This window comes from Eurosta solidaginis, chromosome X, assembly GCF_040869045.1.
Source record: "Eurosta solidaginis isolate ZX-2024a chromosome X, ASM4086904v1, whole genome shotgun sequence".
Classification (NCBI taxonomy): domain Eukaryota; kingdom Metazoa; phylum Arthropoda; class Insecta; order Diptera; family Tephritidae; genus Eurosta; species Eurosta solidaginis.
In genome coordinates this window covers 156,174,411-156,188,573 of record NC_090324.1, presented here as the reverse complement: position 1 = coordinate 156,188,573, position 14,163 = coordinate 156,174,411, and positions in this window count along the sequence as shown.

Sequence of the window (14,163 nt, the reverse complement as noted above, 5' to 3'; positions counted from 1 at the left end):
TGTCTGCTTACTAAAAATTAGCAGAAAAGTTAATATCTTTAGAGTATATAAGTAAATTATGCCAACATTCAACTCCAGTAATGATATGGTGCAACAAAATACAAAAATAAAAGAAAATTTCAAAATGGGCGTGGCTCCGCCCTTTTTCATTTAATTTGTCTAGGATACTTTTAATGCCATAAGTCGAAAAAAAATTTACCAATCCTTGTGAAATTTGGTAGAGGCTTAGATTCTAGGACGATAACTGTTTTCTGTAAAAAAGGGCGAAATCGGTTGAAGCTGCGCCCAGTTTTTATACACAGTCGACCGTCTGTCCTTCCGCTCGGCCTTTAACACGATAACTTGAGCAAAAATCGATATATCTTTACTAAACTCAGTTCACGTACTTGTCTGAACTCACTTTGTATTTGTGTAAAAAATGGCTGAAATCCGACTATGACCACGCCCACTTTTTCGATATCGAAAATTACGAAAATTTTAAAAAATGCCATAATTATATACCAAATACGACAAAAGGGAGGAAACATGGTAATTGTATTGGTCTATTGACGCAAAATATAAAAAAAAAATAAATGTAAGGCGCGATAACCTCCGAAGAGATCTAAGGCCGAGCTTCTCTTCCAAGTTGCGTCGTGCTCTTCTTGATTTTCCCTACAAATTGGCCGGGCGGGACCTACATGTTTTTTGCCGACTCCGAACGGCATCTGCAAGGCAGATGAGTTTTCACTGAGAGCTTTTCATGGCAGAAATACACCCGGAGCGCTTGCCAAACACTGCCGAGGGGCGACCCCGCTTAGAAAAATTTTCTTCTAATTTAAAAACCTTATTTCTAAAATTTTGATGTTGCTTTGCCCGGGGTACGAACCCAGGGCATACGGTGTGGTAGGCGGAGCACGCTACCATCACACCACGGTGGCCGCCAATATGGACGCAAAATATAACTTTAGAAAAAAACTTGGTAAAATGGGTGTGACACCTACCATATTAAGTAGAAGAAAATGAAAAAATTTTGCAGGGCGAAATCAAAAGCCCTTGGAATCTTGGAAGGAATACTGTTCGTGGTATTACATATATAAATAAATTAGCGGTACCCGACAGATGAAGTTCTGGATCACCCTGGTCCACATTTTGGTCGATATCTCGAAAACGCCTTCACATATACAACTAAGGGCCACTCCCTTTTAAAACCCTCATTAATACCTTTAATTTGATACCCATATCATACAAACACATTCTAGAGTCACCCCTGGTCCACGTTTATGGCGATATCTCGAAAAGGCGTCCACACATAGAACTAAGGCCCACTCCTTTTTAAAATACTCATTAACGCCTTTCATTTGATACCCATATCGTACAAAAAAATTCTAGAGTCACCCCTGGCCCACCTTTATGGCGATATCTCGAAAAGGCATCCACATATGGAACTAAGGCCCACTACCTTTTAAAATACTCATTAACACCTTACAACTAAGAGCCACTCCTTTTTAAAACCCTCATTAATACCTTTAATTTGATACCCATATCATACAAACACATTCTAGAGTCACCCCTGGTCCACGTTTATGGCGATATCTCTAAAAGGCGTCCACATATAGAACTAAGTTCCACTCCTTTTTAAAATACTCATTAACACCTTACAACTAAGAGCCACTCCTTTTTAAACCCCTCATTAATACCTTTAATTTGATACCCATATCATACAAACACATTCTAGAGTCACACCTGGTCCACGTTTATGGCGATATCTCGAAACGGCGTCCACATATAGAACTAAGGCCCACTCCTTTTTAAAATACTCATTAACACCTTTCATTTGATACCCATATCGTACAAAAAAATTCTAGAGTCACCCCTGGCCCACCTTTATGGCGATATCTGGAAAAGGCATCCACCTATGGAACTAAGGCCCACTCCCTTTTAAAATACTCATTAACACCTTTCATTTGATACCCATATCGTACAAACAAATTCTGGAGTCACCCCTGGTCCACCTTTATGGCGATATCTCGAAAGGGCGTCCACCTATAGAACTAAGGCCCACGCTCTTTTAAAATACTCATTAACACCTTTCATTTGAAACCCATATCGTACAAACGAATTCTAGAGTCACCCCTGGTCCACCTTTATGGCGTTATCTCGAAAAGGCGTCCACCCATAGAACTAACGCTCACTGCCTTTTACACACTTATTAACACCTTTCGTTTGATACCCATATTGTACAAACGCATTCTAGAGTCAACCCTGGTCCACTTTTATAACGATATTCCGAAAAGGCGTCCACCAATAGAACTAAGGCTCACTCCCTTTTAAAATACTCATTAACACCTTTCATTTGATACTTATATAGTACAAACAAATTCTAGAGTCACCCCTGGTCCCCTTTATGGCGATATCACGAAACGGCGTCCACCTATGGAAATAAGGATCACTCCCTTTTAAAATACTCATTAACACCTTTCATTTGATACACATGTCATACAAACACATTCCAGGGTTACCCTCGGTTCATTTTCCTACATGGTTATTTTCCCTTATGTTGCCACCATAGCTCTCAACTGAGTATGTAATGTTCGGTTACACCCGAACTTAACCTTCCTTACTTGTTAGATATAGCTTTATGAGTGCAGATGTTTTAAAAGTCTTGCTTAAAAACAGTAACAAGTTTTTACCCTTAATCTGTGTTTATAGGCGGCACTCAGAATCTTGTCAGCTCTTTCTGGAGGAGTTTGCAGACTTCTTGAATAATGAAACTACGTGTAATCTATTCTATATATGTGACCTATGGCCTATGAAAAGGTGGCTTATGACTAAAAAAGAAACAGCTGTTAAAGATAAACAATGTATTCCTTCATTCCTTTCTTAGTAGTTTTTCGTTTGCATTATTTTTTTTGAGTCATAAGCCACCTTTTCATAGGCCGGGTCACATATATAAAATTCAAATTCTGTGTGTATGTTCGCTATGGAAACGTATTTCCCACACTTCAATCATAACCACATTTTGGTTATAGGTTCCTTCGATCAACGGGAAGGTTTTAGGCTAAAAATAATTTCAATTTATAAAAGGGGCGTGGCACCTCCCACACAAATGGAATCTTTGTTACTGCATAACTTTGAAGGTATACATACCAGAACATTAAAATTCAGTAAGGAGTTATATGGGGTCAATACCTAACACCACCAAGAAAATGTGAAATTGGGAAGAAGGGGGCGTAACACCTCCCATACAAATGGAATATATCATACTGCATATCTCTGTATGTACCCTGCAGTCAAACCAACTAGTTGCATACTAGAATTATACTAGTTTGCCAAAAATCTCAACTAGTATGAGTTCTGTCTTTTTTCCATATTAGCTACTGGTATTTTTAACACGGTGATGTCCTACGAAATATCAATTGCCAGCCTCTGCATCAGCATCATACCAATTGATAAACTAGCCATTATATACACCAACATTATACCAGATGACATACTAGTCAGCATACCCATCAGATTCATACCAATTAACATACTAGTCAGCCTTTACGCCAGCATTATAACACATGGCATACTAGTCATTATATGCACCAATATCATACCAATTGACATACTAGTCAGTGTATTCAACATCAACATACCAGTTGGCATACTACTCAGTCTCTGCATCATTGTAATAACAGTTGACATACTAGTCGATATTTGTATCAGCATCCTACTATTTAATATACTAGTCTCAGTTGGGTTGAAAAATTACTTGAAAATTGATAAATTAGCTCAACTTTATGTTATTCATTATATTTCATATATATAAAAGGTATGTATATATATACATATGTATATAACTTTAAAATGTATCACTTCAATACATTATACTTTGGAATGAATTTTAATAAAAATACGTACATATATATGAAAACTAAAAAGTAACGGAATAACACACGAATGTGACGCAATCTCAAGACGCAGGGCTAAGTTTATGGGTTCATCATGGCCAGAACATTCCCACACTAAATCCCTCAAGCCAAGAGAACTGCCAGGTTCATCATGGAAGTCGGATGGGATGAGGTGCTGACCAATGGTCGCAGTGCAATCCCCAATAAATTATCTATCTATCTAACGGAGAAGGAACGAACCAGTAGTGGTTCACTGTGTAAAAACAGGCCAAGCTGCACCAGCGCCGTCCTTTTATGAGTGTTAATGGAGTTCAGAATGGTGGTTGGTTGGTTGGTTGCTGTGCTGCCCGGCTATGGAGGCGGGCCCAAGTAGCGCTCTAGACGCCATTTTGATGCACTTTCTCCTGGAACCAATTATGTGTTGGCTGATGTACCGTGCGTGTTGCTTTACTCAAACCACTTGGTTAAAACTATAAACTTACTGATGTCCTTGATGCGGCATTTTGACACCGCCCTTAAGTCGGGAAACACATAGTTGCCTAGAGTTCGGGACCGAAAGTTCGCGAGGGTTTGGGCACTCGCAGAGGAAGTGGGTAACCGATTCCTCGGCACCCTCCTGTCTACAGCTCCTACACCTCTCATTGTAGGGGATACCCATTCTACTCGTGTGCGGGCCAAACGGCCAGTGCCCTGTAATAGTGGCCGTGATTCTGCGTATTCCCTGCCTAGACCTATTTAGTAGATCATCGGTTCTTTTCTGGTTTTACTCTGGCCAGATTAGTTTGGTGGTTCTACAGGTGACCGTAGTGTACCAATCACGGATTGCTATTTTCCTAAGATAGGTGAGAATGTCTCTTTTAATTGATGTGAGTGGTCGATGCACCGTGACTGCTTCTGTGATGTCTAACGATGCTCCCGCCTTTGCTATTTCATCCGCTTTTTCGTTGCCGTCAATGTCTCTGTGGCCGGGTACCCAGCTGAGTGTGATAGCTGCCTGGTTAGCTGCTTCACGTATCACCCTCTTACAGTTGTCGACGGCTTTTGAGGATGTGTACGGTGATTCTAGCGCTTTTAGCGCCGCTTGATTGTCGGAGTATATGACTACCTCACCGTCTATCCGGTTCTGTAGCAGGAAGATATAGGCCCTCTCTATTCCTCGCAGCTCTGCTTGGAAGATGCTGGCTGTGTTTGGAAGGAAGATGGAGATTGCGACGTTTAGTTGGTTGGAGAAGACACCTGCGCCGACGCCGCAGTCCATTTTGGATCCGTCAGTGTAGAGTGAGGTGACCCCCTCCCTGCCAACTTTGTCGGCCGACCAATCCGTTCTAAAGGGTATCTGCACCTTGTAATTTTTGTCGAAGATCAGTGTTTTTGAGAGGTAATCTGTTGTCGAATCCACATCGGCGAGCCTTGTTAGGATGTCACTGTGGCCATATCGTTTTTCTGTCCAGCATCCAGACTCCCTTAGCCTGATGGCTGTGCTGATCGCTGTATATCTGGTGTGAAGGGCCAGTGGCAGCAGGTTAAGTATAACATTTAGTGCGTCCGTCGAGCACGATCTAAGTGCACCTGTTACCCCTGCGCATGCTGCCCTTTGTATTTTGTCTAGTGGTTTAGTGTTGTATTGCTTGTTCAGGGCAGGCCACCATGCTATGGCACCGTACGTCAGGATAGGCCTTATGACCGCGTATAGAGCCACATCGTGAGTTTTGGCTTTAGCCCCCAATTACTGCTGACTATTCTCTTGCACGAGTAGTATGCGATACCCTTCTCTACCCTTTTTCGATATTGGTTTTCCAATTTAACTTGTTGTCTATTACGACGCCTAGGTACTTAACTATAGTTGAGAGCGAGAGTTCCGTACCATCTAGTGAGGGCAGTCGAAATGTTGGTATTTTCGTTCTGTTACTGAACAGTATCAGTTCTGTTTTGCTAGGGTTGATGTTGAGGCCGCACGATGCCGCCCATGTATGTAGCCTGCTTAGCGCACCCTGAAGGATGTCGTTTAGCGTGGAGGGAAAAGCCCCCGAAACTGCAATGACCACGCCGTCTGCGTATGCTACTGCCTTAACACCATTCTTGTCGAGTTCGAGTAGTATCTCGTTCAGTGCAATGACCCAGAGTAGTGGGGCGAGGACCCCGCCCTGCGGTGTACCTCTACCAACTTTGCGGTTCATTGTCACTGAGCCCATATCCGCTTGTATGGTTCTGTTTTCCAGCATTAATTGAGTCCATCCACAAATGTGGTTGTCAACTCCGGCCCTTTGCAGGGCTTTCACAATTGTGCCGGTTTCGATGTTGTTGAAGTAGCCTTCTATATTCTATCTATAATGGCGGTAGTGATATGCACTTTACTGAAGTCATGCTTATGGCTGGATAACCGAACAATTTCATTTAATTGAGAGAATCATAACGGCTTTAAACGTTTTCGTTACTGACTAAAGGGATAATATCGGTAGATACTGGCTGGGTTTCCGGTCTTTCTCTGTTATTCTGGAAAGGCATAGGCTTTTAACGACAAGTAGAAAAAATGTACTAGGCTACTGATGCCCTCATGGCCAAGGTGTTTTGGCATCGGTATAGGTCTTCCGTCTGGGACTATTAATATGGAAGGCTTGGCCTTTTCAATAACTTCTTTAACCTCTGTTGAGGTAAGGGTGAGGGTTGACTCGTCAAGCTTGCGTTTATGTGCCCGTTGATTTGGACGATATCTAGCATTGTCAACTGAAGTATGCATTGCAAATTGGCTACAGAAAGCACTCGCGCATTTCTTCGAGCCGACAGACGAAATTCTAGTCAAATGAATTATTTAAATACTAACTAGTATTAATAACACCACAAAATTATAGTCAATGAACCATTCTAAAACGGACCAGTATGATGAGTGCCACAAAATTCTTGTCAATTAACTACTCATACACTAGCTAGTCAAAAGCTGACTAGTATGAATAAACCCACAAAATTCTAGTCAATGAACTGGAATGTTTGCTGACTACTTTGGCTTTTGACTGCAGGGTAGTAATGATAGGATAATGAAAATTGGTAAGGAGCTATATGACGTTAAGTCCTAACACCTCCAGTAAAATGTGGAATTGGGAAAAAAGGGCGTGGCACCTTCCCCACAAATGGGATTTTTCAGAACTATGGCTGCCGTACAAAGTTGTTATTTTAATACCTAAAGTTTGACTGCGTTATTGAGTTTGGCTGTTATTCCTTTTGGAAGTTTAGTAGTCTGCCGCCGCACATAGGTAGATTTTAGACATTTAAGCGGCCATAATTGAATTTCCGAAAGTTGCCACAATTACAAAAAAAGCACTCCCACAGCTTAAGAATAGACAGGGGAACAATAATTCTACCCCTTCCCATCGCATACCTGGCGTTAGCTGCCAAGTAATCGGAATTTAGCTATTTCTGAAACGCGTGTTATGGTTTTTTTTTTTTTAACTATGTGAAATCGCATGTTTTAACGTGAATATTTTAAGTTTTAAGACAATTGAATTGAGTAATTGTGATGGACTCTGATATTTCAGGTAAATACAAACATTATTACTGGTGTTTGTGATTTTTAGAAGTTATAAATTGATAAGGAACCTTTTTTATTTAGGATGTTAAAAACACTTTTTTTATTTTTTTAGTTTTGGTTTTCAAAACCAGTTTTGTTATGTTTCCAAGTCCATCCAAGTGAAAATTAGTTTTGAACATGGTACTTGGCACAATTAGCTCGCCAACTACATTAAATTTAGCTGCAGATACTTGCAGATAGAGGGTTTGATATACCCTTGTTGCTGTACAACATGAAAAATAGCCTCACTGCGCAGGTATTTTTAGGTGTTACACAGTGTAATGTCTTTTCTAGCATAACCGATTAGTTACACAATTTATTATAATTTTTTATAAAACCAATTCAAAATTTACCCTAGATAAAGACAGACCTAAGTTATTACACTTCTTGCTGTACAACAAGAAAAATAGCCTCACTGCGAAAAAATTTTTTAGTGTTACACAGTGTAATATCTATTTTTTTAATATAACCGATTAATTACACAAATTATTATAATTTTTCATTTAATAAACAGTTTTAAGAAGATATAGGCAATAAAATATTTTTGGCCGCCTAAAACTTGAAAATCTACCTATCTGCGTCGTTAAAAAAATTTATTAGCTTCAGTCTATCTACAATAGGGCAGGTCGATTTGTGGGGAGGCAAAAAAATCGCCCATTGCTCTGTGAAAATCATATTCTAGGGATCAAAATAAGAAACTTTGCCGAAGGAACCATACCTCTATAACGAATTCTGATGCGCCCCCCCCCCCCCCCCCACTGGCATCGGTTGGTCGGGCCCCCAAAGTTAGTGGGGGTCGGTCATACATTTGGACTCGATTGGAGCACTCTAAATGGCCGACCCCCACTAACTTTGGAGGCCCGACCCACCGATGCCAGTGGCATACCCCCTGGAACCCCCCTGGGGGTTCACCATACAAACATATCAAAAAATCGCCGATTTTTTCATGTAAAGTGCAAAACCGGCGATTTTTTGAAATTTTTGTATGGTGAACCCCCAGGGGGGTTCCAGGGGGTGTGCCACTGGCATCGGTGGGTCGGCCTCCAAAGTTAGTGGGGGTCGGTCATACATTTGGACTCGATTGGAGCACTCTAAATGGGTCAAAGTGGGATTTTTCAAAATTTATCCCTACCTGGGGGGGGGGGCATCAGAATTCGTTTTAGAGGTATGGTTCCTTCGGCAAAGTTTCTTATTTTGATCCCTAGAATACGATTTTCACAGAGCAATGAGTGATTTTTAAATCGACCCGCCCTAATGTACATCTATATCTATATATATATAAAAATCAAATTCTGTGTGTGTGTGTATGTTCGCTATGGAAACGTATTTCCCACACTTCAGTCATCACCAAATTTTGGTTCTAGGTTACTTCGATCAACACGAAGCTTTTTCATATTTCAGAATTAAAATTTTAAATTGAAACTACAAGAATAGCAGCTCAAGTCGCGAGTCGCAGGGTAACAGAAACACCGCAGCAACGTTCTAATCGCAATGAAACTTGCCGAATCGCAAATTTAACTAACAGAGCATCAGAGACGCCACAAGAAAGCTCTATTCGAAATTAAACAAACCGAATCCGAAATTCAACTGCCAGAACAAATGAGCAAAGTGAAATACGTCGTCAGAATGATCGCCTACAACATGCTCAAGCAATATTACGTTCAGATTTAAAATTGGAAGCACTCAATTACAATAAAGACTGTGACTATAGTACTCATCGAAATGTTATGATTGGCCCAATGGATAGTCTGCGTGTATTGCCGTGCGTTGAAATTTCAGAAAGAAGGGCCTGGCATGTGTTGTTCAAATGGAAAAGTGAATTAACCACCACTTGAAGAGCCACCAGAACCACTTCGAGCTTACCTTTCTGGAACGAACACATTGTCAAAACATTTTTTGAATAATATTAGCAAATATAATTCCTGTTTCCAAATGACATCATTTGGGGCGACAAATATTTTTCAAAGTGGTTTCATGCCAACATTTAAAGTGCAAGAACAAATGTACCATCAAATCGGCACACTTCTTCCACTTCCTGGTGATTATTCAAAGTTTTTGCAAATATACTTCATGGGTGATGAGACAACAGAAGCATATCAATGATGTGGAATTTATCAAGCATCGAAACGAGAAATTATTGCAGAACTTCAAACACTATTTCATGAACGCAACCAATTGGTTCGATTATTTCAGACAGCATTAGAAAGAATACCAGCTGATGATTATCAAGTCATCATCAGAGCAGATAAATCACCAACGAGTGAACATGAAAGACGTTTTAACGCTCCAACAATTAATGAAGTTGCGATTGTTATGGTCGGAACAGAGTTCAATAATGTGATATTTTGATAAGTAGACGAAATGCAATTTTGCAACGCGTTAGTCAGACGCACCGATCTTATGACGCTCTTCAGTATCCGATTATATTTTGGCAAGGACAGGACGACTACCATTTTAACATAATGCAAACTAATCCTGTCACAGGCGAAGCAACAACAAAAATAGTAAGCAACTAATATATGCAAGAGTTTTCTGTGAAATACTTCTGATGATGAAAATACATCAACAATGCATAAAATCATTTTTCAGATATCTTGTATGGATTTTTATGCTCACGGTATCATGGTCAGAGCGGAGCAGCAAATCACATTCTCCAATGTCGTGATCTCTTCCATCAATTCATCGTTGACATGTATGCAAAAATCGAAAGTGAAAGACTACTTTTCATCCCTCTAAATCAAAAGAAACTTCGAGCAGAAGAATATATTCATTTACGTGATGCTCTTGCGAATGATGGAAATGCAGCAAATGTTGGACAAATGGTTATACTTCCAGCAAAACACACTGAAAGCCCAAGGCATATGCACGAATATTGCAAAGATGCATTGGCATATGTTCGCAAATATGGGCGTCCTGATTTGTTCATAGCATATACCTTCAATCCAACATGGAGTGAAATAACTGACTTACTCCTCACTGGTCAAACATCAATCAACCGTCATAATCTCACAGCAATAATATTTAACCAAAATTGATTACTTTGATAGATCTGATCACCAAAAATCACATTTATGGTGAAATGCACTGCTGGATATATTCCATCGAATGGCAAAAAAGAGGTCTTCCACATGGGCACATATTGATTTGGTTGAAAGAAAGAACTAATCCAGACCAAATCGAAGCAATTATGTCTGCTGAAATACCAGATCGAACACAAGATCCAATTCTGTTCGAAGTTGTCAGCAAAAATATGATCCATGGACCATGCGGCTCATTAAATCAAAATTCACCTTGCATGCAGGATGGCAAATGCACAAAAAAAAATCCACGTAAAATTATTCAAGAAACGCAAACTGGTGGTGATGGCTATCCACTATACATATGACGAAAGCCAGAAGATGGTGGGCATATAGCGATTGTCAAAATTAATAATGCTGATGTTGAGGTAGACAATCGATGGGTAATTCCATACACACCATTATTATCAAATATGTACAAAGTTCATATCAATGTTGAGTCATGCAGTTCTGTGAAATCGATCAAGTACATATGCAAATATGTGAATAAAGGCAGAGACATGGCTGTATTTGGAGTTTCAAACCAAAACACACCCGTCGACGAAATCACACAGTTTCAAATGGGCGACACATTAGTAGTAATGAAGCAGTCTGGCGGATTCTAAGTTTTCATATACACGATCGTCATCCAACCGTTGTACATCTCAGCTGCAAGTCCACCAAAAACAACACTGACGGCATTTTTCCACTTATGTCAAACTGATCAATTCGCCACAACATTGCTTTACAATGAAGTACCCAAATATTATGTGTGAAATGCATCGAAACTTGAGGTTCAACGAAGGAAACAAGGTCCGATCAAAGCTGGTCATCCTGGTATTCGCACTTCTGGTGCATTGGGACGAGTGTAAACAATTCATCCCAACAACGCAGAATGTTATTAATTAAGAATATTGCTTCATGGAGTCAGAGGACCAATATTGTTACTTTGCGAGATTTAAGAGGAATAAATGAACCAATGGGAAAGCTTTAATTTTATTAGCAAGTGATTTCCGACAAACTCTGCCTGATGAACTGAATGCTTGCTTGAAAGCGTCACCACTTTGGAGAAACGTGAAGAAAATTAGTTTGTCAACAAATATGCGTGTTCATTTACTTCAAGATGCATCAGACATTTGCTAAGCAACTTTTGGATATAGGTGATGGAAAAATTCAAATCGATCTTACAACATATGAGATATCATTCCCACCAAATTTTTGCGAAATGCAATCGTGCATTCAAGACATGGAAAAAACAGTGTTTCCAAATATTTCTGTCAATTTCAAGAATCACAATTGGCTATGCGAACGAGCAATCTTAGCTCCCAAAAATGATCATGTTAACAAAATCAATGATCGCATTCAAAACCAAATTACTGGTGAAGGGACGAAATATAAATCGATCGACACAGTTACAGATAAAGATCAAATTGTGAATTATCCAATTGAATTTCTAAACTCTTTAGAACTACTTGGAATGCCTGCGCATATATTAACTTTGAAAATTTGCTCACCAATCATGCTTCTTCGAAATTTAGACCTACCAAAATTGTGCAATGGAACCAGACTTTGCGTTAAGAAATTAATGCCGAATGTAGTCGAAGCAACAATCCTCAGCGGTAAAAGCGAAAGTGAAGTTGTGCTCATACCACGGGTCCCAATCCTACAGATTTGCCATTCAATTTTAAGCGCTTACAGTACCCTGTACGCCTCGTTTTTGCAATTACAATCACCAAAGAACAAGGACAATCGCTTACTGTTGCAGGATTAAATTTAGAGAGCCCGTGCTTTTCCCATGGCCAGCTTTATATTGGTTTCTCTAGAGTAAGAACACCAAAAAATTTGTTTATCTTTGCACCGAACGAAAAAACCAAAATTATTGTGTACCCACTTGCATTACAATAAGATACAATAATAAAATGTTTTAAACAAAAATTTCAATTCAATTTACAGAACAATTAACTAAATTATCAACAAACAAAACAGAAAAATAACGCAAAGTACGCCGGGTTTAGCTAGTGTAATTATATTAGGTGATTTAAATCTAGATATAATGCAATTCAATATTGCATCTGAAAATTATCTAGCTTTAATGGCTAGTCACGGATTATCTTCTTATTTGAATGAAGCGACTAGGAATTCTTCTGGGACTTGCCTGGATCATGTTTTCTGTCGACTCAGTAGTTTATGTTCCTGTACTGGTATAAACTTGGATCTTAATATTACAGACCATAATATGACTGGTGTCCAACCAAGCTATCTTCCACATACGAAAAAAAAAGACAAATCACATGTTACGAGAATAAATTATTCAGTACTTAATGAAAAGTTGCGTCAAGAGGATTGGACTGATGTTTATTCGGAGGCAGACGTTTCAAAAGCGTACTCCTCATTTTTAAACATACTGCAGACTTACATACAGCTTTCCAGTTACACCTACGTTCCGCGTAAGTTTAAAATCAAATTTAAACCATGGATAAGTTCTGACCTTATCAATAAAATAAAGCTAAAAAAACAGACTAGGTGTTAAATGTAGGATGCATCCAACCAATAGCGAGCTTCGTTCCCGTTACAAAAAGTTTTGTAAGCAATTAAATAGGGGCATAAAACTGCAACGCGATACTTATTTCCAAAATAAGTTATTAAATTGTCGCGGAAACTGCAAAAGAGAATGGGAAGTTGTTAATAGCATTATAAATAGGAATCGTAAAGATGGTGAGAGAAATATTTATTTAAGTGAATGCGGTAATGTTATTGACAACCCCTCTGCTGTTTCTCGTATTTTAAACGATTTATTCGTATCCGTTGGGCAATCTAATGTTTCTTCATGCGAATGCGTTTTGTCTGGTGGTGGCACAATTAGCACGAGCAGCAGTTTTTTGTTTGAACCTTTCTCAGGCTCTGAGATCCTGAGTATAATAAAAAAACTAAGCAACTCCGGTTCTTGTGGTCACGACCGTATTTCTAATAAGCTCCTTAAAAATGTAGTCCTTAACCTATTGTCGTTTTGAAGCATCTATTTAATGCTAGTATTTATTCAGGAACCTTCCCCGAAGATTTGAAATGCGCAATTATTATTCTTTTGTTTAAAAAGCGTAATAAGAAAGACAAAAATAACTACAGGCCGATTTCTCTACTTCCTTCCATTTCTAAGGTTTTTGAGGGGGCTGTTAAAAGCTGTCTTTTGCTATTCTTGGAAAGCAAGTATTTTTTGTGTCCTGGCCTGGGTTTAGAACTGGCCGCTCAACCGAGGATGCTTTATTAGAATACTGTTCCTTCATCTATCGGGAATTGGACAAAAAAAAAAAAGAATTGCGTGAGTCTATTTGTGGACATCACCAAAACATTTGACACAGTGGATTATTCCATTCTACTTAATAAATTATATTTTGCCGGGTTTCGAGGATTCATACATATCTTATCTTATCGTATCTTATCTTACTGGTAGGAAACAACGCGTTGGAATCAGCGGTGTTCTAAGCAACTCTAATCCAATAAGAACTGGCGTTCCACAGGGTTCTGTGCTGGGTTCAATTTTATTTCTTATATGTTAATTCAATTTTCGATATGCCTTTCGTGGGAAAGGTCACTGCATTTGCAGATGATCTTGCCATAGATTATGGCTCGTCGAATACTTTTGATCTGATAGCGAACATAAACCACGATGTACATC